Below are 25,453 nucleotides of genomic sequence, written 5' to 3'. Positions count from 1 at the left end.
CAGCTATGAAAGAGGTCTTGTTCAATTTTTGCCAGTTTCGTTTCTGTAACATTAGAGCATCATACTTTAACTAGGCAGAGTTTAGAGGTTTGTTTTCAGTCTGTGCAAGACTAAAGTTCAAAGCAAATTTAATTTTGCTTAAGGGAACATTGTGAAGTAACAATTCCTGGTATTACATGCCTTGTATGATCCATTTCAAAAAAGAGAGAATTACATTGTTGTGTCACTCTTCCAAGATACAAAGGTGAACAGCTAAAACATCTTAAAAACTCATCAAGCTTATGAAGGCTTATACAAAACTTGGATTTACTGTACATACTCCTGTCAGTGAAGTTAATTCCTGTACACCACTTCTGCAAACTGATCATCTATTTCCTTTCATTTGACCTAGATTGGCTGTGAGAAGGATTGGGATGACTCGTGATTTCTCTCCCTAGACAGTGATCTCTCTCTTCTCCTGTCTCTAGAAAGAGACCTGTGAGAGAAACTTCTCCTTTGTGGAAATCTGTGGAGAGGTGGAGGACTGCTCCTATGATAATCATCTCAAGGACGACGACCCCAAGAAGGAGGAGGGTCACAATTTTGACTTCTCTTTTCACCATTGGATAGTTCTACTCTGACACGGCTACTCTGACACGGCAGCCACATAATGTTCTTCCATCTAGCTCTCGAACAGCATCTGCTGCATCTTGGGGATCCTCAAATTTCAAAGAAAGCAAGGCCAGCAGAGTTTCTAGCAACCCGCACGCTCTGCAGTGGTCCGTAAGAGCCAAAAGCCCATGCTAGCTCAGTCTTGTTGCCTTTGTTGCCAAGATTCCCTACATAAACCTTACAGTCCAATGGGCAGGAATCATGATGCATCTCGAGATCTGGGGTTAGAAATGCGGAGGTTCGGGGCCAGGGAGATGGCTCAGTGGAATAAGCACTTCCCTGGCAAGTGCAAGGGCCTGAGTTGAATCCCCAGTTCCACAAAAAAAAAAGAAAAAGAAAAAGAAAAAAAAGAAAGAAATGCAGAGGTTCAAAACCACATGCGCCCAGTGGATCTTCTCGCTCCCCTCCAACTCAGCTTCTTTACACACACTCAGTTAATCGGTGTCCACAAATGGCCGGAATCTGTCTTTTTAAAGGGATTATTATAGAGAAAAACCATAGATGAGGTGGGTCTAAGGTGGAAAACATGGGAACTTGCACATGAGGTGGGACAAAACTATGGCCAACCAATAAGATTAGAAGCACAGTTGCCCAGGTAAATTTGATTAAATCGAGATCAAATGGGGAAGTAAGTCAAATAGCAAGAGGGCATGAATACAGAACAGGGGCTTTTCGGGACTGGGTTAGTGACTCTTTCTGGCTTTTTTTTTTTAAGATGATAGAGACCTATTTAGAATATCAATCCCGGATACTTATCTTTAGAGAGGTATGCGTTTGTTTGATCTTTTGTCTTGAGATCCCGCCCATAGTGGGAGTGTCTGTCTGTCTCTCCCACTATCTCTAGGCATCTTGTCTTTCATACTGGGTCCTTCAGATGGCCCAGCCTTGTCTGACTGCCTGTAATATTTCTATCTAACTAAACTGCTTACAGCACTATAGGCCTGCCACTTGGGCTAAGGATGAAATATGGGGATATTGACCTTCCATTTATATGTTAAATAAAATAAACTACAAGCTGTACTAGAAATTAAAACTAGTGAAACTGTTTGTGCACTAAATCTCTTAGCAAACCAACAGACACAAATTAGAAATGCAGTGTATTAAAATAGATTAGCACTAGATTACCTACAAGCTAAAGAAGGAGGAGTTAACTAGAAATTACATTTAACCAATTGTTGTCTTCAAATAGATGCTCAAAGACGAATGATAAAAGAAATCACTGACAAAGATATGAGAGTTAGCCCATGTACCAGTCCAGACTTGGAAGGGATGGAATTTAAAAGGAAAGTTCAGAGGATTCAAAGTTCTCAGTTTTAGGTGGTTTTACAACTTTGGTGGGAGGATTCGCTGCTCTCATGGGAATCTACTTGATTTTCCCTAGTCTGCTACTGGTAGCAATGTGGGTCTTGAACTCTAAAAGATACCATACATCAGAAAACAACTTCTCATATTATGTGGGCCAAAGTGTATCAATCTATGGAAGACTATAAATGAAGCACAATGAGGAGAGGTGGTATAAATGGTGATGTTCCTCAACAGAGTCGTAAAGGGGGAAATGAGAGAGGAGACCACGTCCTGGGGCGAAGCTGGACAACTCTAGGTTAACTGTATAGCTAAGATACTTTGGAAAATTGATATAGTTGAGCTCCCAGAAGAAACTGATGGTTTTGACCCCCATTATGTATGGGTTCAGATAAGAAGCATAGCAGACTTGGAAAGGTCTGTGTGAAGCTTCTGCCTCCTTGATCACTATTAATGAATGTTTTGCTTCTGTAGCTTTGCTTTCTGCTGATTCAATGGAAAATTGCCCCATAAGATAGAAACAATATAAAAGTAAAAACAGGGCTCTGTTCTGGGGTCTCATGTGGACACTAGTCACTAAATGGTGCCTGCAATAAAACGCCCTTTCTTTTACTCCTAGTCTGAGTGGCTGTGTTTGGGATTCCCTGCAATCTCCTGCTTCAAAGTGTTTGAAATCAAAGCTACATAGACAGTCTCAACAGGTACGTAGATAGAATTGGTGCCAGTAAGACTTCAGGTCCAGTCTTATATTCCTCTATGACCTGTGATTATTGTTTGCAGAGGGAGAGTCCTTGTCTGTAGTGGGATGTCTGTAACAGTATGAAGTTTCATCCCAGGTCACTCTCAGGCCAGTCCTGACACTTAGTGATTGAGTCTCACAAGGGATGTTGGGGACTCAATCAATTCTCTTTCTGCATGTGACACCATCTGAAGTACCAGAAAACTAGTTGTCTTTCTTTCTATAAGGTCCCAAGATGAGCCATGAGAAACAAAATAAAAAGCACACCATAGAGCCCACTGACCTCACCAACCTCACCATTGGACTGTATTCTTGAGCATGGAGAAAGGTTTAACCCTGCCAACCTGAAAAAGGGATGATTTTTCTATTATTACAATATAGTTTGGCTCTCATGTGAAATGGAGACTAGCAAGAGATGATGGGTACAGGATGGAATTTTAAATTACAATAGTATTTTTTTTCAGTTAGCCTCTTCAAAAAGCAAGAAAGATAATGTGAACTTCCTTATAAAAGCTTCCTTACAGCTTTTATGACCCTTTATCTCTGGAAAGGACCAAGACAACACTCAAGGAATCTTCTAATGGAAAAACATATATCTTTGCTATGTCCTCGGGACTCCCACCTGTCTCTCAGGAGGATATGGATCTCTCCCACCTATTTCCATCAGAGATTAGCATTCTAGAGAACTAATACTTTAAAATACGACTCAGTTGCTGGACATGGCCTTTCCTGTTTTCAACAAACAGAATCTATATGACGATGAAAGAAGGGTAACTTCATTTTTTGGAAAATTCTCCTCTGTATCTGGCGCCACAACTGGGAGTCAGGAAAAGCCCCAGTCACCTGCATGCGGGTGCAGGGGCCGGGGGTGGGGGTGTTCATCCCTGGGTCTGCTGTGCTGGCCCCGCCTCTGGAGTGCACTGAAACAGCAACTGAGACTGGGCGTGGTGGTGCGCGCCTGAAATCCCAGCACTTGGGAGGCTGTAAACAGGAGAATGACTACAAGTCCAATCTAGTAGTGAGACCCTGAACACCTTGTAGACCCTTCCCTAAAATACAAAAAGAAAAACAAAAAAGTCCTAATCAAAGCTTCTTTACTCCTGCTCTGACATGTCAATTCAAAGGCCATATGTTCAAACATGAGTTTTAATTTTTTAAATGTTTTTTAGTCTTTTAGAGACAGGGATTTACTGTGCAGTTCAGGCTGGCCTTGATCTCACTTTGTAGCCCAGGTTGGCCTTGAACTCATAGCAATCGTCCTATCTTAATTTCCACATCTGGCTGGACCATAAGTTCTTAAATTGTCTCACACTGTCCTAGTCCCTCACTATTAAGATATTTACTAGCAGCATTGGGGGCAGTTCTTCAATTTTAGCAAAGGTTAAAGTATACTTTTCCTGTTAGGAGTATGCCAGGGCATGCTTCTGTAATGGATCAACTCACATTTTAGATTATAAATGTAAATCTTGTGTTTTCTGTTGTGTAAAAATGTATACTTACCACTGTTCTAAGTTGTTTAGTAACTAGTGGCTGTTTCTTGCTGTTTGCTAGATAAAATTCCTATAACCCTCACCAATTCCTGTCAGCAAAGTTAGCTTACAGAGATGAGTTAAAGAAAACTAAATGGGTTTTAACTTTTTATAACCTCCGGGCTATGCAAGGCTGCCTGCAGATACTCAGGTGCAAATTAATCAGGAACTGAAACAAAAGCCTCACGAAATCTAGTTCGAGTAGTAGTCACAATGATTCTAAAAGCATTATTCTGCATCAGACAATAAATTTGTTTATCAAACTCAACATGGTTCCAGGGTTTAAAACCCCTCCCTGCTTCCTGAGTAAGCCGCCTTTCCGTCCTCTCCTGCGTGAGAGCAGATGGGGGGGGGGCTGAGCTCAGTAATAAAAGGCTTTCTAAATTCCAACTTGGCTGATCTGGTTCCTATTCTGAGTGACCCATAACACTTCCGGACTCTCCTAAAGTTACCATGAATACTTGTACTACTCTTAATCCTGCCATACTGATACATACAGGCTCAGAGGTTTGCCACTTTGTTTTCATAAAACATCAGAATTTTATTGCTTCAAGAATACAACATATGCAATCACAAAAATGTCAAAATGAAAAGTCACTAGGTTCAAACACAATACATTATCAGATATAGTAAAATATTAACCTGACTTCTGCTCAGAAAGAAAAAGTTATGCAGAAATGTGCAAGTTATTTACTTGAGAAGTAGATACATGTAAAGTATAACGTATAAGGCTGTTATAGTACAAATTAGTGAAGCCAACAGTTATTATTTCTCTGGACTATACTAACTTTGGTACTTTAATTTTTAAAAAAATTCCTTCCATTTTGTCCAAATGCACTTCAAGGGTATAATATCCATGAAGTAACTTCAACTGAAAAAGTTCATTAAAATTATTAACCTTCTTATATGAGTGAAGTGTATTTGATAAATATATAATAATTTTCCCCTTTTTCTAATACTGTAAAATGTAATCATCAACATATCTAATACTTGTGTAAGTTTTACTTATTTAGTTCTACAATTAAAATTGGAATCCTTGTCATGAGCATCTATTTTGGTGCTTGGGGAATACCGAAATTCAAATGATTTGGCAGTTGACACAGGAATTTAATTACTTCATATTATCTTAATTGGCTTTTACTTTCTGTTCCCCAAATACAAACAATATGCAATTTCTCCATACACTGGATTCCCATAACAATCACTACAGTTCTCTGTCTATTGGAACCAAATTAAAGCTTCTCCAAGGGCCGGCCAAATAGCTCAGTGAATTAAAGCGCCTACAAGCAGGCACAGGGTCTGGGAGTTACTTCCCCGGGCCTGACATGCTGGCCCCGACCCCAGGGCGTGCTGAGACTGAATTGAGACTGGACGTAGTGGCACGTGCCTGTAATCCCAGCCCGTTGGAGGCTATAAACAGGCAGATCACTAGGAGTCTGATCTAGTAGTTTCATCCTGAACACCCTGTAGACCCTTCCCTAAAATACAAAAAAAAAAAGTTTCCCCCTTTTAACATTAAGCAGATTGAAACTATTTATGTTTCATTACCGGTCCTGGTTATGATACACTTTGTTAAATAAAACCCAACTTTTTTAAAGTTATCATTCAATTATGATAAAGGAGACAATGATACCATTTCATAAGGTAGCAGTGGACTCTACACCACCTAGTCAAGGAAATGTAAATGTAATGCCAAAAGCAAACAACCTACAGATGTATGTTAAATTTTAACGATGGCGCGCCTTCTTTCATAGCAAACATGTTCATTAGCTTTCATCTCTTTCTCCTGTCACAGGTCTATTTATAGACCTCAGTTAAACCAGTGGAACCCAAGCAGTTGTTTAACAAGTTCCAATTATATATCTAAATAATGTAAACATGGATACTAAAACTGGTTTTAGTTTACACAAAACAAGATAAAAACAAAACAAAATAAAAAATGTCGGCGGACAGGTGGCGCTGTGGGCCCGGCTCACGCAGCTCGGGCGCCTCCTGCTCCTGCTCGCCCTCAGTCGCTGCCGGCGCCCGCGAGGCCGCATCGCCGCCCGGCTCGGCCGCTGCACCCTCCGCAGTTGCTGCGCCACTGGCGCCTGGGGGCCGTGAGCAGGGGCGCGCAGGTCTATGTCGCGGGCGGGGCGGCGGCAGCTGCGGAGGGACAATGCGCGAGTACAAAGTGGTGGCGCTGGGCTCGGGCGGGTGGGCAAATCCGCCCTGACCGTGCAATTCGTGACCAGCACCTTCATCGAGAAATACGACCCCACCATCGAAGACTTCTGCCGCAAGGAGATCGAGGTGGACTCGTCGCCGTCGGTGCTGGAAATCGTGGACATGGTGGGCACCGAGCAGTTCGTGTCCATGCGGGACCTGTACATACAGAACGGCCAGGGCTTCATCCTTGTCTATATCCTGGTCAACCAGCAGAGCTTCCAGGATATCAAGCCCATGCGGGACCAGATCATCCTCGTGAATGAGAAAGTACCAGTCCTCTTGGTTGGGAACAAGGTGGACCTGGAGAGAGAGCCAGAGAGAGCGAGAGAGCGAGAGAGGTATTCTTCAATGAAGGCCGAGCCCTTGCCAAAGAGTGGGGCTGTCCCTTTATGGAGACTTCTGCTAAGACTAGAACAATTGTGGACGAACACTTTGCCGAAAGTGTGAGGCAGATAAACTATGCTGCCCAGTCTAACAAAGATGACCCATGCTGTTCTGCCTGTAACATACAATAGCATCCAAGTTTGGCTGTCCCAAACGGGACTTGCCCATTACCGTAGGCGATAGAGACCTTGCCTACCACATTGCAGAGTTGGCAGGATGCTGGTGCACTGCATTCCTTATTCAGAAATGAGCAGTAACTGCCAGATGATGTCTCTGAGTACATTTGGGTTTAGTAACTACAGTGTTCACCAGTGTCCTCAGCCTCCTTTATACATCTGCAACTTGTAAGCATAGCCCATGGAGCTACAGGGTGATCTCATGTGAAAGCAATGATGGCATTGACAGAAGCAACTAGTGTACAAATTCAAGTGAATCATGGGGGAGAAAACGGAAGAATTCCTATGACCACTTACAGTTAAATATTTTGTCTTCTTTACAAAAAAATAAATAAAGGAGAATATTTTCCTATGAGAGTACTGAATTTCATTGGGATAGAGCTCCTAGCCAGTGTATTCCATCAACTAGGGTAACAGCTGGCCTGCCAACAGCATTGCAGGTAGAGTTTTGTTTTGTTTTGTTTTGTTTTGCAGAACCAGGGATAGAACTCAGGCCCTTGCGCTTGCCAGGGAAGCGCTTAATCCACTAAGCCATCTCCCGGGCCTGCATGGAGAGTTTTTGCACAGCTGACACATTTGTTTTTCAAAATTGATGCTTAATTGTAGATGTTATCCTAATTTGTGAAGTGGAACTAACTCACGCATCACTCCTTTTTTATTGTATTTATTTTTTTTTTCATCACTCCCAATAGAGCATAGGCAGAAGAGAGTTGTGTGACAACACAGTCTGGCTTTACCGTTTGTTAAATCACCTGCTTTGCCACAGAAAATGGAGGCTCTCTCAAGGGTTTGGCCAGAATTAAAACCCAAAACCCACTCTCTGTCACCCAAGCAGGGAAGGTCTTTATTTCCTGAGCCAGAAGAAAGCAACTGAGATGGAGAGATTGCCTAACCTTACTAACAAGAAGCACTCTAGTAGAGTAACTAGTACCACCACAAAGGAAAATGAAGCCATGTTGCAGCCACATGTTCGCTTTGCAGAAACCTCACAGGACAGTGCAGATATCTGGCATTTTCATGTTCATTAAAGCCGCAAATTCCTCCTCGCCTTTAAGGGCTATGGTGTGATGTGACCCTTGCCTAACCTGCTTTGGAAATCCAGTTTGTTGTAGCAGAGCTTTACTTCAGGCATTTAAACAATTGAATAACCATGTGAAATAATTTGGGCTTAAAAGTAGACCATAAATTATAGAGTGGAAGGTGAGGGACAAAAAAGCCTTTTATCATTAATTTTTCTGGAGAATTATATAAAGGTTTTCTTATAACAATTCTTACTGAAGCGGCAAATAAATCTGGAGTGAATATTTTGTGCTGAAAAGGCGCTCAAGCTCTGACATTTTTTTAGGACTAAGTATTTCTTTATGTTTTTAATACTTGTATTGAGAAACAAATAGCAATGAGACAGTTTCCAAGCCATTTAGGACAGTTTCAATAATTAATACATTGCATATTAGTGTCTTCTTAGTGGTTATTCTTAGTACAAGATGCAGACATGATATCCTGTCCAAACACTATTAGTATAAATCTTTCTTCTCATTGAATTAAGAGAAAGTAGCTATATATCTATCCTAACTATTTTGAATATACAGATTCAAAATGGTCCTTCATTTGTATCCCCTTTTTTTGTTTAGTTTTGTCAGACAAGGGTATTGCATTGTCATATAAATATTATAGGTGTGTGAATTCAGCAAAATATTCCAGTATAGTCCAGTAGTCCATAACAGTAGTGGGTTTTCCATAGGACTGGCAATGTCAGAAGTTGTTGAGTTGAGCCTTTTGATAGCCCTGAAGTATTTATCATTTGCATGAGTAATGGCACAGGAAGAACCTATTCAAAAGTTTTACAATCAAATGTTGAAGGGTTTTCACTTAGAGTTAGAAATGCTGAAGAGATGATCTTGAGACCACCCTCTGGAGAGAAATTTGGACTTGAGAACTGCAGTATCACTGAGCCTGTGACAGAGTTAGCTCCCAAATGTCCTTGGTTCTACAGTCTCGTGCAAGTAACTGCTGGTCTTAAGTGTGTAACTGAGAGAAGAGTGTGTCTGTGTGTCCATGTGTGTTTATTGTTCCTAAGAATTTGGCACAAGTCAGAGATAATTGCCTCTATTGGGAATCTATATTGCAGAATATAGTGTATCAAAAACATTTTTTGAAATGATTTAAGCATCTTTTCTACATCCTAGAAATCACTGATAGCCCCTTAAGTGTTTAGTAACTGATATCAGGCTTCAAGGGTAAAAGAAGGCTTGATACTATTTTTCATAGATGAGAAAACTAAAATAATGTAAGTAAAGCCAGATCATGTTTATGAGAGAATCTTTGAATTGTGAATACTTATACAATTATATGTACTTTTTTTGTAGTGTTCAATTACAAAACACCTTGTTTATAGGACAAAAAAAGTTTTAAACAATTTTCTTCAGGCGAATTTCACTGTGTAAAAGTTGAGTTGACCCAAATAGTTAGAATAATCAAAGATTCAATAAGTACAATTTATATACTGAAGTAGAAATATTTGTTAGTAAGTCAGTTGAGTTTTGAAGCCTTCAACTTCTAATAATGACTCTCTGTTTTAGAATTTCAAAACTGTAATTTATGATAACTAAGATTGTGTTTTAGAAACAGCTGTAGAGATTCCACAGTTTTATATTATGGATTGCTATGCAGATGCAAAAATAGGTGGAGTCATGTAAAAGCTGTGGCCCACTGAGGTGGAAGATGATCTGAAATTGGGGGCTTTGTCTAGAAGTTTTGTCAGACAGGAAGGTGGGCTTGTACTGTGAAGATGTTGTTAAACACTGATGTGGCTGCCTGACCAGTGTGTAGGATCGTGACATTGAGACCTCCAAATCGGGGACCTCCTGCCTCCACTGTTGTCAGCATGGCCCAAGTCCCAATCACTCTGAGTGACCATGTGTGGCGAGATGGAACGAGAAGCTCAAGAGAAGAAGATTACGCTTGCTGGCACAGGAAACCAGAGTGGCTACTAGGGAAGTTGAGGATTGGGTCCCTGCTGCTGCTATGCCCTGATCAGACTAGCAGCCCGAAAGTGAAAGCTTGTTTAACATGCCTTAAAGATACTATGGTTTGATCCAAAGACCCACAATTTCTTTAGCTATTGTGGTCAGGTTTTTCTTTTTCATTTTTTACTTTTATACAAAGGCAACATTTTTTCTTAAGTTTTTTTCTTCTTTCATTTAATGTCACAACTTTCTGGTTCCTTTAAGCTGTGATAGTGATGTGACTGATGCCTTCATTTTATTCAATTTACACAAAACAAGCCAGTATCTGATCAGAAGTATTGCATAAGATCTTTAACTATTGAAAGATGCTTTGATGATGTTTGTCCTTCAGTTTGTAGAACCAGAACTGAACCTTTGACTCCCTTATTACAATTGCCATCACTTTTCTATGGTAAAACTACTGAAATTTGCTTTTCTATATAAAGAAATGTTACCTAAGGATGTCTGGCATTTGTTTTCCAGGGTGGATATTCCCTGTATGAATGTTGTCAGTGCCTGCATGAATTAATTTGCTTTTCTATATAAAGAAATGTTACCTAAGGATGTCTGACATTTGTTTTCCAGGGTGGATTTTCCCTGTATGAATGTTGTCAGTGTCTGTGTGAATTCAGTGTTTTGTTTTTTCAGATTTCTGTTCCTATCTGTAGTCCTGTGTTAGCACTGGTTAAGCTTTAATTGTCTCTCTAGCCAATCAAATCTTAAAGACTATGGAGGGGTCCTTTTCTTTTTTTTTTAATTGTCATCGTGCATCTATTAAATCTTGATCAGGGTTTCAAGAATGACTGCAGTAGGTTTTTTTTTGTTGTTGTTGTTGTTTTCTTACCGGGGATTGAACTCAGGTCCTTACGCTTGCCAGAGAAGTGCTTATTCCACTGAGCCATCTCCCGGATCCCTACACTAGATTTTAAAAACAGACTTATCATTATTGATTTGGGGTTTCCCAGAGATTATAGTTGTTAGTTGTTGAGCTCTAATACAACTGACCATTTAAAATTGAAAAACAGTTTATTGTTTTATAACAGTGTCAGTTGTTAAACCTTGACGTTTCAATTAAAGCATGAATTGCAGTTACAACTCAATGCAAAGTCAACAGTTGTATTTGGAGTTAAATTATTTTAACAAATGAATTTATTTAATGAAAAAAAATTAAAAACTCACCAAATCTATAGAACTACTACTGAAAACATAGTCTTTCAATGTCTTATTTTAAAGTTTGTCTACAAGTATATGTATCTGAATATATATATATATATATAATATATATATATATATATATATATGTGTGTGTGTGTGTGTGTGTGTGTGTGTTAAAATAAGGCATAATAAGGCACAAAAATGCTTAATATGGCAAAGTTTACACACAAGGCTGGTATAAGATTACGATGTTCTGTTATGTGAGACAGAAGTACTAGAAGTACTAAAATATTCATTTTAGAGCATTTGCCATTATAAGGTAAAGTATAATTTGATACGATAAACTATATCTAGAAAATAAAATAACTGTTGAATCACACCACACAGTAATTTTTTTTTTTTTTTTGTGGAACTGGGAATTGAACTCAGGCCCTTGTGCTTGCCGGGGAAGTGCTTATTCTACTGAGCCATCTCCCCGGACCCTGAATAATTCATTTTAACACTATCTTTTAGGGCTGGTGAGATGGCTCAGTGGTCTAGAGCACCTACTTGGAACAAGCTTGGCAAAGCACAGGGACCGCGGTTCAATCCCCCAGCACCACATGCCAGCCAGCCCCGCCCCCTGGTGGGCTGAGCTGGCCACACACACACACACACACACACACACACATAAAATTTAAAAAAAAAAAAAGAACTGAGTTAACACTATCTTTTAGTTAACTATGTTTATAGGGGCCGGCCAAATAACTCAGCAGATTAAGGTGCCTGAAGGCCTGCCCATGCTGAGAAGGCAATTGAAACTGGGTATAGTGGTGCACACCTGTAATCCCAGTACTTGGGAGGCTCTAAACAGGTGGATCACTATGAGACTGATCTAGTAGTGAGATGCTGAGCACCCTGTAGACCTTTCCCTAAAAATGCAAATGAAGAAAGAGGAAAAAAAAACCTGTTTATAAAGATATTCCTAATACATAGAGCTATATTTTAAATTTATGTATGTGGTACAGGGTCTCACTATGCAGCTTGGACTCAGTGATCCTCCTGTGTCAGCTTCCCCAGCTCTGGATTACAGGCATGCACTACTACTCCTGCACCCGGGATGGGGCCGGCATGGCATGTGATACCAGGGATCAAACCCAGGTCCTTGCACTTCCCTAGGCAGGCGCTTAGACTGCTGAGCTATTTTCATGGTCCTCAAGCTTTAAATACAGAAAATTGGAGCTCGGGAGAGAGCTCAGCAGTCTAAACACCTGCCTGGCAAGCACAAGGACCTGTTTTCTATCCCTGTTTCCACATATGGAGCTGGCCACCGAAACCAGGGGTGATGGCACGCATCTGTAATCCTAGCACTGGGGGATCACTATGAGTCAGAGGTGTGTAGAGGAACCCTGTACCAAATAAATAAATAAATCATTAAAAAATTAAATATTGAAAATTAAGATACGAATTCACACATAGTAAAAAGCAGAAGACAATATATTTTCAATGTCCTTTGTTGATACTTAGAAATCTCAAATTCATGAAAAACTGAAATATTGAATATTTAAAATTTTTCTTCCATTATGCTTTTGTTTCTTATGAATAACAAGTGGATTCACAAGACAACTTGAGCACAGGTCTCTACGTGATTGCTGTAAGGTGATTGTATGAGCTAATAGTCCTTTCTTGTAACACATTAGTGTTAACTATTTAGTGACAGAATTCTTAAACATCAATTGCAGACAGCATCAATTTGGTAATGTTTTCCAATATTGGCAACAGTAATGTCAATCTTATTCCGATTTCTTCCTTTAGGTGGAATTTTGAATAAAACAATTTTGTCCAATTTTATTCTCAGCCAAAAGAACAAAATATGTTCTGCTCAGTGCAGATGGATGGTCTTTTTGCTATGACTCTCTGGCATAACTGTATAAAAACACTGTTCATTTACCTGATAGATTTAATGTATACAGGATTAAATACTATCATTTACACACATTATTGAGCCTGAATTATGCTAAGTGAGAGTCTAGTAGCACCTAAATTGACAATATTCTGTAAGTGTCCAAATAATGAGTAATGTTTGTTAGTGAACATCTATTCTTAGAAAATATGAACTAAGAAAAATATATACTGAGCTATTTATATACAAGATTAACTCCCACCCCTTTGGATTTATAAAGAAAAGTGGTAGCAAAATCATGCTTGGCTTCATGTAATAGTATGTTCGTATAATAAATATAAAGATGCTTAGGACCTGTTGTTATCCTTTGTTGTTATCAAAAACAAAATAAGCGATATAGAAGAATAAAATGAAGCAATATATAAGAAAATAGAACTTTTCATTGATTTCATTCCAGGGGACTCCAAACTTTATGATTCTGAACTTCTGTAACAGTAGTAAATGATTTGGAATCCCCTCCCCAGAAGCCTTATGCTCATACACTGAGTCCTGTTCAGGCAAAAGAATTCCTTAGGATTACAGTGTATAAAAGATCTTGGGGTTGTCATGAATAACTTATTAGCTTTTTGTTATGTTTTGGTTTTAGTGTTTGTTTTGTTTTTGTTTGGTTCCAGGATTCAAACTTAGGACCTTGTGTTTGCCAGGTAGGTTCATGCCACTGGGGTATATAATAAATTATTAAAATAATGCAGGCCCTAAAACTTTAGGTCTAGTAGGATTTAAGGCAGAGAGTTTCTGATCCCAAATGAAAGCATGCCGCCTTTAAAAAACTCATGACTACTACAATGAAAATACAAAATCACGAATATCAAATACACTAATACTATGTAAGTTATAATGCTTTGTATAGAGATAGTGAAAGTCACAGACTTTTCTATGCAGAAGGAATCAGATCTACGTATTATGTAGGGCTGGCCAAATAGCTCAGTGGATTAAAGTGCCTGCTCAGGCAGACACAGAGGCCTGGGGTTCGATCCCTGGGCCTACTGTGCTGGCCCTGTCCTCTGTCTGAGTAGTGGGCTGAAACTTTTTCCATTCTTGAAGTTGTAGCTTCACTGTACTGACTTATTCTTTTCCTGTACAGAAGATTTTAATCTGATATAATCCTAATTGTTAATTCTTGTTGCTATTTCTTAAGTGATTGGGGTTCTAATAGGAAATCCTTTATGACACCTACATCTTTTGTTTGTTTGTTTGTTTGCGGAACTGGGGATTGAACTCAGATCCTTGCGCTTGCCAGGGAAGCACTTATTCTACTGAGCCATCTCCCCAACCCCTATGACACCTACATCTTAAATTGTTTTAATTGCTTTATCTTTCAGAAAGTTTAATGGTTCTATTTTGATGTTTAGCTCTTTGATCTATTATGATTTTAATCTAGTAGATGGTGAGAGATGAAGGTCCAGTTTTATTCTTCTGCAAAAAGATGAGTAGTTTTCCCAACACTATTGTTCTTGTTTGTTTGTTTTTTTTTTCTTCTTGCTTTTGTTGGTAGTGTGGGAGCTTGAACCCAGAGCCTTGCACATGCTAGGCAAGCATTCCACCACCAGGCTATGCCCCAATAAATCCTCCCCAATGCTATTGTTGAAAAGACTATCATTCCTACAATATATGCTTTTGGACCTTTTTTAAAAGTTCAAATAGTTGAGTAAGTGTGGACAGGTTTCTGTAACCTCAGTGTTTTCCATTGATTCATGTGTCTGTTTTTCTTGCAATACCATGCCACTTTTCTAACTATTGCTTTGTAGTACAGCTTAAAGTCTGGTATTGCTATGCCACCTGCTTTTATCTTATTGTGCCAAACTCCCTTTGCTATTAAGGATCTTCTTGTTCCACATGAACCTTAGGATTATTTCCTCTAGATACATGAAGAATGCTCTTAGTATTTTGATTGGAACTGAATTGAACCTGAATAATAGTTTTAGAAATATGACAATTTTCACAATATTGGTTTTGCCTATCCAGGAGCAAGGGGCATATTTTTTTTGTTTTCTGATGTCCTCTTCAAATCCTTCAGAGTACTGTAGTTTTCTTCATATAATTTTATCTTTTTTGTTTGGTTAATTTCTAGATATTTAATATTTTTCTTGAAAGACTATTAAAGGTACAGTTTTTATGATTACTTTCTCACCCTATTCATTGTTACTATACACAAATTCTAATGCTTTTTTAATATTGATCTTGTATCTTACTATTGTGCTGAAATTGGTTATGAATTCTAAAAGTTTTGTTGGTGTAGTGCTTTGTATCTTTGATGTAGATTATCATGTCATTTATAAATAATGGTAATTTTAGTTCTTACTTTCCTGTAAGTATACCATTTATTTCTTTCTATTGAATAATTTTTCTGGCTAATACTTCAAGTATTATATTAAACAGAAGAAGCGATAGTTGATGACTTTGTTTTGTTCTTGATTTTAGGAGGGATAATTTTAGATTTTCCCATTTAGTATTTTTGTCATTAGTGGAGTTTATTTTATTCAGGCACGGTCCTTCTATACCTGTTATCTTTAGGGTATTTTATCATGAAGGAGTGTTGGGTTTGGTCAAAAGCCTTTTATGAATATGTTGATATTGTCATGTGGTTTTTGACCCAGCTCCTCTTTAAATATTGTATTACATTTTTAAACTTACGTATGCTGACGAATCCTTCATCTCTGGGATGAAACCTACTTCATCATGATGTATTATCTTTTTGATAATGGGCTGCATTCTGTTAAGGATTTTATTTTTGCATGAATGTTCATTAAACAGATTGTCTTATAGCTCTGTTTTTTAGTTGGGTCTTTATCTAGTTTGGGGGTCAGAGTAATACTGCCTTCCATGTATGAATTTTTGGCGCACTCCATCCTTTCAATTTCTTTGAACAGATTGCAGAGTATTGGAGATGTAACATCCTTAAAGATTTTGGAATTCAACTGTAATTCCATCAGAATTTGGATTTTTTAAATTAGTAGATTCTTTATTACTGAGTCAATTACATAGTTTGTCTCTATTGCTATTCTAGGAATTGTGGTGTTCATTATTCCTTTCCAAAATTCTCAGAACAATTTGTGGAAGTGGTTTCTTGGTCGTGAATTCGTTCAGTGGTTGTTTGTCATAGAATCATCTTATTCCATTGATTGTGAAAGCAAATTTTAGAAGGTACATCAATCTGGGTTGGAGGTTGTTTCAGGACTTGAAATATATCACACTAAGCTCTCCTTGATTTAAGACTTTGTTTTGAGAATTGTATTGTGATTTTGATAGTTTTTCCTTTGAAGGTGATTTGTTAGTTTTCTCTTTTTCTATGTTTTGGAAGATTTTGCCTTTACTTCTGTGAACAGGATTTTTATCTCATTTGTGCTGATTCCTGGTTTTTCTTTAACTACAATTAGGTTGGCTAAGAGTGTAAAATTTATTTTTTTAATTTATTTTATTTTAAATTTTAGTTTATCTTTCCAAGAATCAACTCTTTGATTCATTGATTCTTTTTATTGTGTTCTTAACCTCAATTAAATTAATTTTGCTGTGATGTTTATAATTTCTTCCCTAATACAAGCTTGGGGCATTGCTTGCTCTTTTATTTTGACATGTGGAGATTCAATGTTAGGTTGTTTATGTAGGAATTTATCACTGTAAATTTCACTCATAGGAATCATTTTATTGCATCACCTAAGCTTTGGTATGCTGTATTGCATTACCATTTAATTGTAAAAATGGTTTAATGTATTCTTTAATATCATCTATGACCGATCATCTGTGCTGGAGTGAGTAATTTGATTTCTTTTTTTTTTAAATTTTATTTATTTGTGTGTGTGTGTGTGTGTGTGTGTGTGTGTGTGTGGCCAGCTCAGCCCACCAGGGGGCGGGGCTGGCTGGCATGTGGTGCTGGGGGATTGAACTGCGGTCCCTGTGCTTTGCCAAGCTTGTTCTAAGCAGGCGCTTCAGACCACCGAGCCATCTCACCAGCCCCATAAACTGGCTCTAGCCCAGTAGAGTGTCTCTAATTTTTTTTTTTCGAAACTGGGTATTGAACTCAGGCCTATGCGCTTACCAGGCAAGCACTTATTCTACTGAGCTATCTTCCCAGCCCTGAGTAATTTGATTTCTACCTGCCTATGTGGTTTTTGTGGTCTCTTTTTCCATTTTCCATTCATCTCCAAACTCATTACAATTATATTCATGCTTATTTGATTTTTCATATCCATTAATATTTGTTTTACATAATTGGCTGCACTGATATTTGTTGCATATGTATTTATGATTGTTATCACTTTTTCTAGGAGTGTTCCCTTAACAAATGTGTAGTAACCTTCTTTTTCTCTCTTGAGCAATCTTTGCTTCACATTTACATTTTTTGCAAATAAAATAACTTTGCTACTGTTTTATAGGTCTGGTTATATTGTTCTTGATCATTTGACTTTTAGTCCATGAATTTCTTTTTGAAGCAAATGTCTTGTGTTCAGCACACTGACATATCTTGTGTCTTGATCCATTTTTCCAACATGTTTCTTTTGATTTATGAATTGAGACCATTTATTTTGGTGGCTATGAATGATATATATTGAGTTATTTTCCTTATATAATTTTCCTGTTGTTGGCTCCCTGTACCCCCCCCCATTTAATTGCTTACCTTGACTTGTAAATTCTTCCTATTAGTATTTGTGGAATCTTTGTCTTTGCTATCTCTTTCTAGTACATCCTTCATAACACTTTGGAGTGCTGAGTTTGTGGTCCTGAATATCTTCAGGTATTTTTTTTTATCACAAAAATATCTTATTTCTCCATTACTTTTTAAGGAAAGATTTGTGGGATACAACAATCTTGGTTGGAGATTATTTTCTTTCAGGACATTAAGAACTTTATTCTAAACAATTTCTGACATTACCAGTTAAGCGGAAGACCCAATACTATTATGGGCTACTGGACTCTTTTAGAATATTTTGCTGAGTTTACACACCTATAATATTCAAATAACGGAACTTAACAAAAAAAGGGCATACAGATGAATGTCCATTTTGTATCTGTGTATTCAAAGTGGTTAGGATAGATATATAGTTACATTCTCTTAATGAATAGAATGATTTGTTCTAATGGTGTTTGTAAATAGGAAATCAAGTCCACATCTTGTACAGCAATTAACCACTAAGAAGATTGTATGCAGTGTGTTAATTATTGAAACTGTCCTACCGATTTGATTAGAAACTGTCTCATTGCTATTTGTTTATCAATAAAATTATGTCAAAAAAACCCTTTATTCTAAGCTCTCCTTGACCTAAGAGTTTGTGTTGAGAAGTTCGCTGTGATTCTGATGGTCTTTCCTTTATAGATGATTTATTTATTTTTTCTAACAGCTTTTAGTATTCTGTTCTTATGCTGAATTTCTGGAATCTTGACCATTATATCCATTTGAGCAAATGCTTTTGGTCATGGCTAATTTGGGTTCTATATACTTCACTTAACTTTATGTCAAATGCTTTTTTGCAAGCTTGAGAACTTTTTTTGTCATTACTTCTGTGAACAGATCTTTTTATGTCACTTGTATTTTTTCCTGCTTTCTCAATTTTCTATTATTTTTCTTTGCTGTTGGATTGATTTCTCATGGTCCCTTGCTATTTTTAAATCTTTCTTCAGTGCTAACCACAAAACTGTCTTCTAGATCTGATAATCTCTCTTCACATTGTTTACTTTGCTGTGTATACTTTCAATAGAATTTTAACTTCTTGGATATGCATTTCAATCTATTTCATTTCATTCTATTTTTTTCCTGTGTTGGGCGTTTATAGTTTCCATCATTTACCAAAGTTCCTCTATTTTCTTTTATCTGTATCTACTCTAGATTCACTAAGACCTTCATTATGTTTATTATATCTTTATCTGAGAAATTATTTCTGATCTGATTTTTTTCTACAGCCTTTTCATTTTATTTGTTACTTTCACTGCTCCCATTTCAGAAAATTCAGGGGGTAAGCTTCTGATTTCCTTCACCTCACTCCCTCCTGGACTTGCTCATTGCGCAGGAGGTCTAGGGATGCATACTGCTTCTGTGTCTTCTCATTTTGTATTTAAAATTTTGTCTTGTGTTAATACTTGTAAATTTCTTGTGGTAGGTAGCTTTATCACTAGTATGTAGAACTCCCTAATAAATGACTATTGCTCAGAGATGCCTTTTGGGTATACCTGGCTTTTGGCCTTTGATTCTGTCCCAAGGTCCTACTTTCCCAATTTGTTAATTTATTTTTTTTAGTTTTTTTGGTGGCACAGGGAATTGAACTCAGGCCCTGCGCTTGCCAGGGAAGTGCTTATTCCACTGAGCCATCTCCCCGACCCCTCCCAATTTATTTTGAATGAGAAGTTTTCTGTCTAAATGACCTTGTACCAGTTCTGTAGTACTAAACTATGGTAATGTTTATGACCCTGGACAGTTCCCATGGATCACAATGGGTATGACATCCTGGCTAATGTAGTTCAGTTAGCAATATTAATAGCATCAAGAAAAACCTAGATGCTGTCAAACTGTGTTAATTATAAATTTGGTATCTTTAAGCACAGTAATAAGACCTATAGTTCTATAACATAATCGAACACAAACCTGGAAGTTGTATACAGTGAGTTTCCCATTAGTACAGTGAGTTTACTCTTGAGGGCTGGATTTAAGTGGGATAAGAGAAAATAAAGAAATAAATAAAAACAAAGATATTTGAAGCAACACTGATGGACAAAGAAGATCACCAAAGTTTTGGGAAACTGCAGAAGAAGATAGGAGAGAAAGAAAGTAAGAGAAAACAAAAGAGCATCAAAGGGAACCAAGAAAACTAAAAACAATGTTCATTCTCATGAAAAAAATCACAAAAGACAATCAACAAAAGAGAAAAAAATGACAAACAAAAAATAACTAACACAAAGAAGAAAACAAAGAAAAATCAATACCAAAACTGCCAAAAAAATTCTCTGACCACAAGTCTTGGGCTGTCCTCTGGTGTCCACAGTCCTGTGGCAGTGTCTAAGAATCCAAATCTGTTATGGATAACCACACAAGTCTGCAGTGGGACTGAGGTAGGATGTGGGGCAATCACAGAAGCCTGTGGTAGGGATATAGGAGGGTATCAGGTTCTACTCTTTCAGCTCTAGAGACTAGCAGGTTGATACTGTGGGAGCTAGCACCTGAGTCTTCAACCAAAAACACAGTAGTGCCTCATTATTTCACAGTTTGACCTTGTGGACTCACTGTTTCATTGGTTTTCAAAACATGTTAATCTAAATTATTTATTACAGATTTTTTGCTATATCAAGGGATTTTTCTGTACCATAGAGTATATGTATGTTGTTAATATAACATAGGTTTACTAGTTCAGAAAATGGTTAGGAATATTAGACGTGTTTTTAAAAGCATGGGAAAGGTTTATAAGAGTGTAGGAAGGGTTCATAAAACATGAAAATATATATATATATATATATATATATATATATATATATATATTAAAGTAAATGTAACGTTGCTACTTCTCTGATTTTCACTTATCACGAGGTTGTCTGGAACATAACATCTGTATTTTAGATGTCTTTTGGAGACCCACACATATTTCCTTCCCTTGCATGTCTCCATGGTCATCACTCACCTAGTTGCTCTGGGATTTAACCACTGTAAGCTCTGAGAGAGACATTCCACATCTACTCCAAGTCCCACTTCAGTTAGCCTCTCCTGGCCCTTGGACAGCCTCCAGCGCTCCACTCCACTGGCATATCCTCTCTCCTGTCTTATGCTTCTAGGGAAAAGGGGTTCACCTTATGGTTAAGTAAAGGGATGTAGTTACCAGAAGTTGCTGATAGGGAGGGCAGCAGGATAGGTAAGATGCAGAAAAGCTACGGACTTATGTTAGGAAGGATTAGGGAAATATATTAACACAGATAGAATTGACTGTCAATGAGCTAAGTATGGTGAATTAAAAAACTTGGGAAGAGGAGTTTCTGTGTTTAGAAAACAGAAAAAATGTGTAAATAATATTGTCTCAGGGCTTTGAGTAGAAGAAATTATGTAAAGAGCTGAGAGGAGGTGAAAACCTAAACATCTTTAATATCACATCCAATTGACAAGTAAACATATGACTAGCAGTTTAATAAACACATGAACTCATAAAAGAACATAGCATAGCACCATGTTACTAAATAAATGAAGAAACATGCAAAAACTCAAACCAGTCAAAAACTCAAAACTTAACCTGTGTAATTGAAACACAGGTTAATTCTTTGAATGAAACACTGCCTATGTGGTTCCTGAAAAGCTTCTTTACCAGAGTCTGTGTTCATACCCCAATATTTCCTCTGATTCCTCTACCACAAATACTGAAATTAAATCAGACTGAGGCCCTCTTCCTGGTAGGTTGCATGCATTCTTGCAGTCTAATTAAATCTGAGTTCTTAGATTAGGAACTCTCCCTGGAGGTGATAGTAGGTTTGGCAGATAAATTCACTGGCATTCAATTGTCCGATGAATCGAGATTATTCCATTGAAATCAATTCAACTACAGCAGTAACAGGTTAATCTATTGCAGTAGAATCTATCAGGGTTAGCTCAGAAACAGCATACCATAAACTCCTGTTTTGGGTCTCCCTTTAGCCCAGAGAAAACAGCCACAGCTATTATGTAAGCATTATAACAACCAAGTCTTGACCCACAGTCAATGTATTCTGAATATGATGGCTGTCTCTCTCCTCCTGGTGAAAAATAGCATTGAACAGTAGTTTTGTAGAATCTGTTGTCTAAAGACCAGGAATTTGGGGGAATACTAGAGGAGAGAAGAGAAAAACAAAAGGAAAAAATGAAGTCCTCCACTCTGGTTTGGAAGAAGGAAACATTAACAGATCAAAGGGTGCTACTGATACCCAGGGTATGTGTTTATATATTTAAAAAGGGATACCCAGGAGAATTGTACAAACTTGGTTGTGAAAAGTAAGAATGGGATGAGATTCTATAATTGATATGAATATTAGAGAAAAAGTTTTAAGGGAGGCAATTGAAAAGGTGGGTCCATTTTGTATCTGTGTACTCAAAATGGTTAGGATAGATATATAGTTACATTCTCTTAATGAATAGAGGGATTTGTTCTAATAGTGTTTTTAAATAGGATATCATGTCCGCATCTTGTACAGAAATTAACCACTAGGAAGAATGTATGCAATGTGTTCATTATTGAAACTGTCCTACCAATTGGATTTGAAACTGTCTCATTGCTATTTGTTTCTCAATAAAATTGTGGAAAAAAAAAGAAAAGGTGGAGGGGAGAAAAAGTAAAACTGACAATGAAAAAACAGGAGAAAGGGGTCAAGTGAAGAAATTCTGGTAAAATTAGGAAGGGATATAAATGAACAGGGGAGCGTTCTCTTACCCTCTATTAACTATTGGAAGAACTATAAGGTAGGAGTAGGCAAATAACACATACACAGATAATCTCATAGAATAAAATATATAAAATAATGGGATAAATATGTAGGGCAAATTAATAGAAGGAAAATATCAAAGAGTAAGCATATAAATAAATAAAAAATAATACAATCAAAGAATAGTGAAATAAAATTTTCTATTGTTTGGGACACGTGGTTTTTCTCCTCAGATGAGTTAAAGAGCAGAGCTCAGGGCAGGAGGTGTCTTTGTTCATGCTGGAAGTCTCAGGTGGCAGTCTGAACCTAGAACTGTGCTAAGTACCTCTGCTTGCAGTGGGAGGAAGGTGCTGATGTGAGCTTCAGGTCCTGGTAGCACAGGTGATGCTGGTTTCTGATGGTAGGACCCGAATAGGTGATCACCAGCCCCTGACTTTCAGCAAGACTCCTGCTGGTCTGCCTTCTAGCTGCTGGCCCTCTCCTGTGACGTCCTTCCCTCACCCACTCTGGGAACTTGGCTATGTGAAGCCACTGTAACACTGTTTTGAGACTTAGGCGCAAACCTCCAGCCCTTTCCTACAATGTCATCCCCACCAGTTTCTGCCCCATGTAGCTGTGATCTTGGGTGCTTGTACCACAGGCATTCGCCAGCTGCTGACTCTGGAAAGCCTCTCCAGAAGCAGCATCTCCAGTCCTTCCTGATGAGTGCAACTGCAGAAGTTTCCTCTGATCATGGTGAACGTCTCTGTTTCTCTGTGAGTATAACAGTTGTTATTTTCACTCTGACTTCCAGCTGGCAATTATTTAGCCACTGTCCTGACTGCCACTCGGTCCCCCCTGTGCAGTAGTGATCTATTTCTTCTGTATCATTTCATCTTATTTTCTTTTTCTTTTCTTTTTTTTTTTAGCGGAACCAGGGATTGAACTTAGGCCCTTGCACTTGCCAGGGAAGCGCTTATTCCACTGAGCCATCTCCCTAGCCCCTCATCTTACTTTCTTTTCCTCTGACAGTTCCCTCATGGTTCCTGAATACCCTATGCTCACTTCAGTTCTCCAAACTATTGTTTCCCAGACTTTAGACACTTTGTCCAGGAGAAGATGGTTGCTGGCATTCACTGCCCCGCCATTTCCCTCTGCCCATTTGAGACAGTAAAAATCTTAGGCTTGGAAGTCAGGCAGATTGATCAGAATCATACTTCCAGAATCCAAGCTTCTTTTTCCATAGTATCCTCAACACTAGCTATGTGTCATTCAGTAAGATTTCAGCACACGATGTAATAAAACAAGTGCTGCTTTTAAAAAAAAAGGGTTTGAGATGGTTCTCTGTGCTAAACTGTTTCTGTAGTGTTCATGAGGCTCAGAGTTTGATCCCAGGTACAAGAGAAAGAGAGGGAAAGGAGATTGCTAAAATAATAAAATAAGGATATATAAAATAGTGGGCATGACTAGATATAGGAACTACTTCCTATCAATAGGCAAGGTTTAAGAATGAGGGTATCAGAAAGACTTTAAAGAAGAGACCGGGGAGATGGCTCAGTGGACTAAGTGCTTTCCTGGCAAGTGCAAGGGCCTGAGTTCAATCCCTGGTTCCACCAAAAAAAAAAAAAAAAAAGACTTTAAGCAGACTGTAACATTTTATCTGGGCCTAAAAGATGAATGTTTGTACTTGGCAGAAAAAAAAATTGTAAGAGTAGTGTAAATTTCAGGGGCAGCATGAAGAAAAGGCACAGAAATAGTAAAGCACATGATATAAGTCTGGTGTGGTTTGGGTGCAGGCAAAACAAAGCAAGGCCTATAGTAAGGTGATGTACCTGAGAGAAAATGCTTCCTTAAACTTATTATCTCATTGTAGTCTTGCCCTTGACTTAGAAGACTATGTTGGAAGGACATGGAAAGGTAGAACTGTATGGAAGGGCATATGGCCTTGCAAATCTTGACAGAGAATCTGGTTATCCTTTATAGATGAGATACCAATGAAGGTTGCTCTTTGAAACTGAGAGCAGGGTCAAGGATCAGTGAGTGATAACAGTCCATGCGCTGTAAGAAGATACCTTTCTTTCATGGGTAGAAAGATGACAAATCCGGGCTGGTGAGATGGCTCAGTGGTCTAAAGCACCTACTTAGAACAAGCTTGGCAAAACAGAGGGACCGCGGTTCAATCCCCCAGCACCACATGCCAGCCAGCCCCGCCCCCTGGTGGGCTGAGCTGGCCACACACACACACACATAAATAAATAAATAAATAAATAAATAAATAAATAAATTAAAAAAAATTCTTCATTATCATTTAAAAAAAAAAGATGACAAATCCTCTCTAATTTCACCTTAAGACAGCAACATTTTAGATCAAGTGACATCTGAACTGGCCCTGTTGTATTTATTACAACTATCATATTTATCAAAAAATGAGGATTAAACAAAAGGTCTTGGTGAATGATGAGATTTTTACTTCAAACTTATCCTAGGAAAAATGAAGTGATCCTTTCCCTACAAGTCCTACATGAGAAGTAATTAGAACAGAGACAATTATCTTTCTACTTATATACATTTTCAGACACAGGTACACACACACTACTCATACTAGGTTTCTTTTTTCTAACACTAAATAATTCCAGAGGTATGAACTGGTTAAGTATCTGCTTCAAAGTATGTAGAAACTTAGAACTATCTGGCCAGGTCACAATTTGAAGTTCCCCAAATATAGATCCAATACTCACACACAACAGAAACCTCAGGCAGGAGGTATGATGATGAGGATAGATGATAGATAGATAGATAGATAGATAGATAGATAGATAGATAGATAATAGGTAAATAGATAATAGAAATAGGTACACAGTTAAATGATAGAAATAGATAGATACACACAGATAGATGATAGATAGAAATAGGCAGATTGATAGATAAAAATAGGTAGATAGATGGTCAGACAGATAGATGATAGAAATAGATGATGGAAATAGGTAGGTAGACTGACAGATAGATAAATAGATGATAGAAAT

At 38.0% G+C, this 25,453-nt stretch overlaps 2 pseudogenes; one reads left to right on the top strand and one right to left on the bottom strand.

The window, feature by feature from the left end:
• Positions 1-368: 368 nt before the first annotated feature.
• LOC101568776 lies at positions 369-876 on the bottom strand (annotated as a pseudogene).
• A 5,503-nt stretch (positions 877-6,379) lies between these two features.
• On the top strand, positions 6,380-6,944 carry LOC101568362 (annotated as a pseudogene).
• The last annotated feature ends 18,509 nt before the right edge of the window (positions 6,945-25,453 follow it).

Source organism: Octodon degus, unplaced genomic scaffold (assembly GCF_000260255.1).
Source record: "Octodon degus isolate 3935 unplaced genomic scaffold, OctDeg1.0 scaffold00171, whole genome shotgun sequence".
Taxonomy (NCBI): domain Eukaryota; kingdom Metazoa; phylum Chordata; class Mammalia; order Rodentia; family Octodontidae; genus Octodon; species Octodon degus.
The sequence above is the reverse complement of the archived record's forward strand: the minus strand, read 5'-3'. Positions and strand labels throughout refer to the sequence as shown.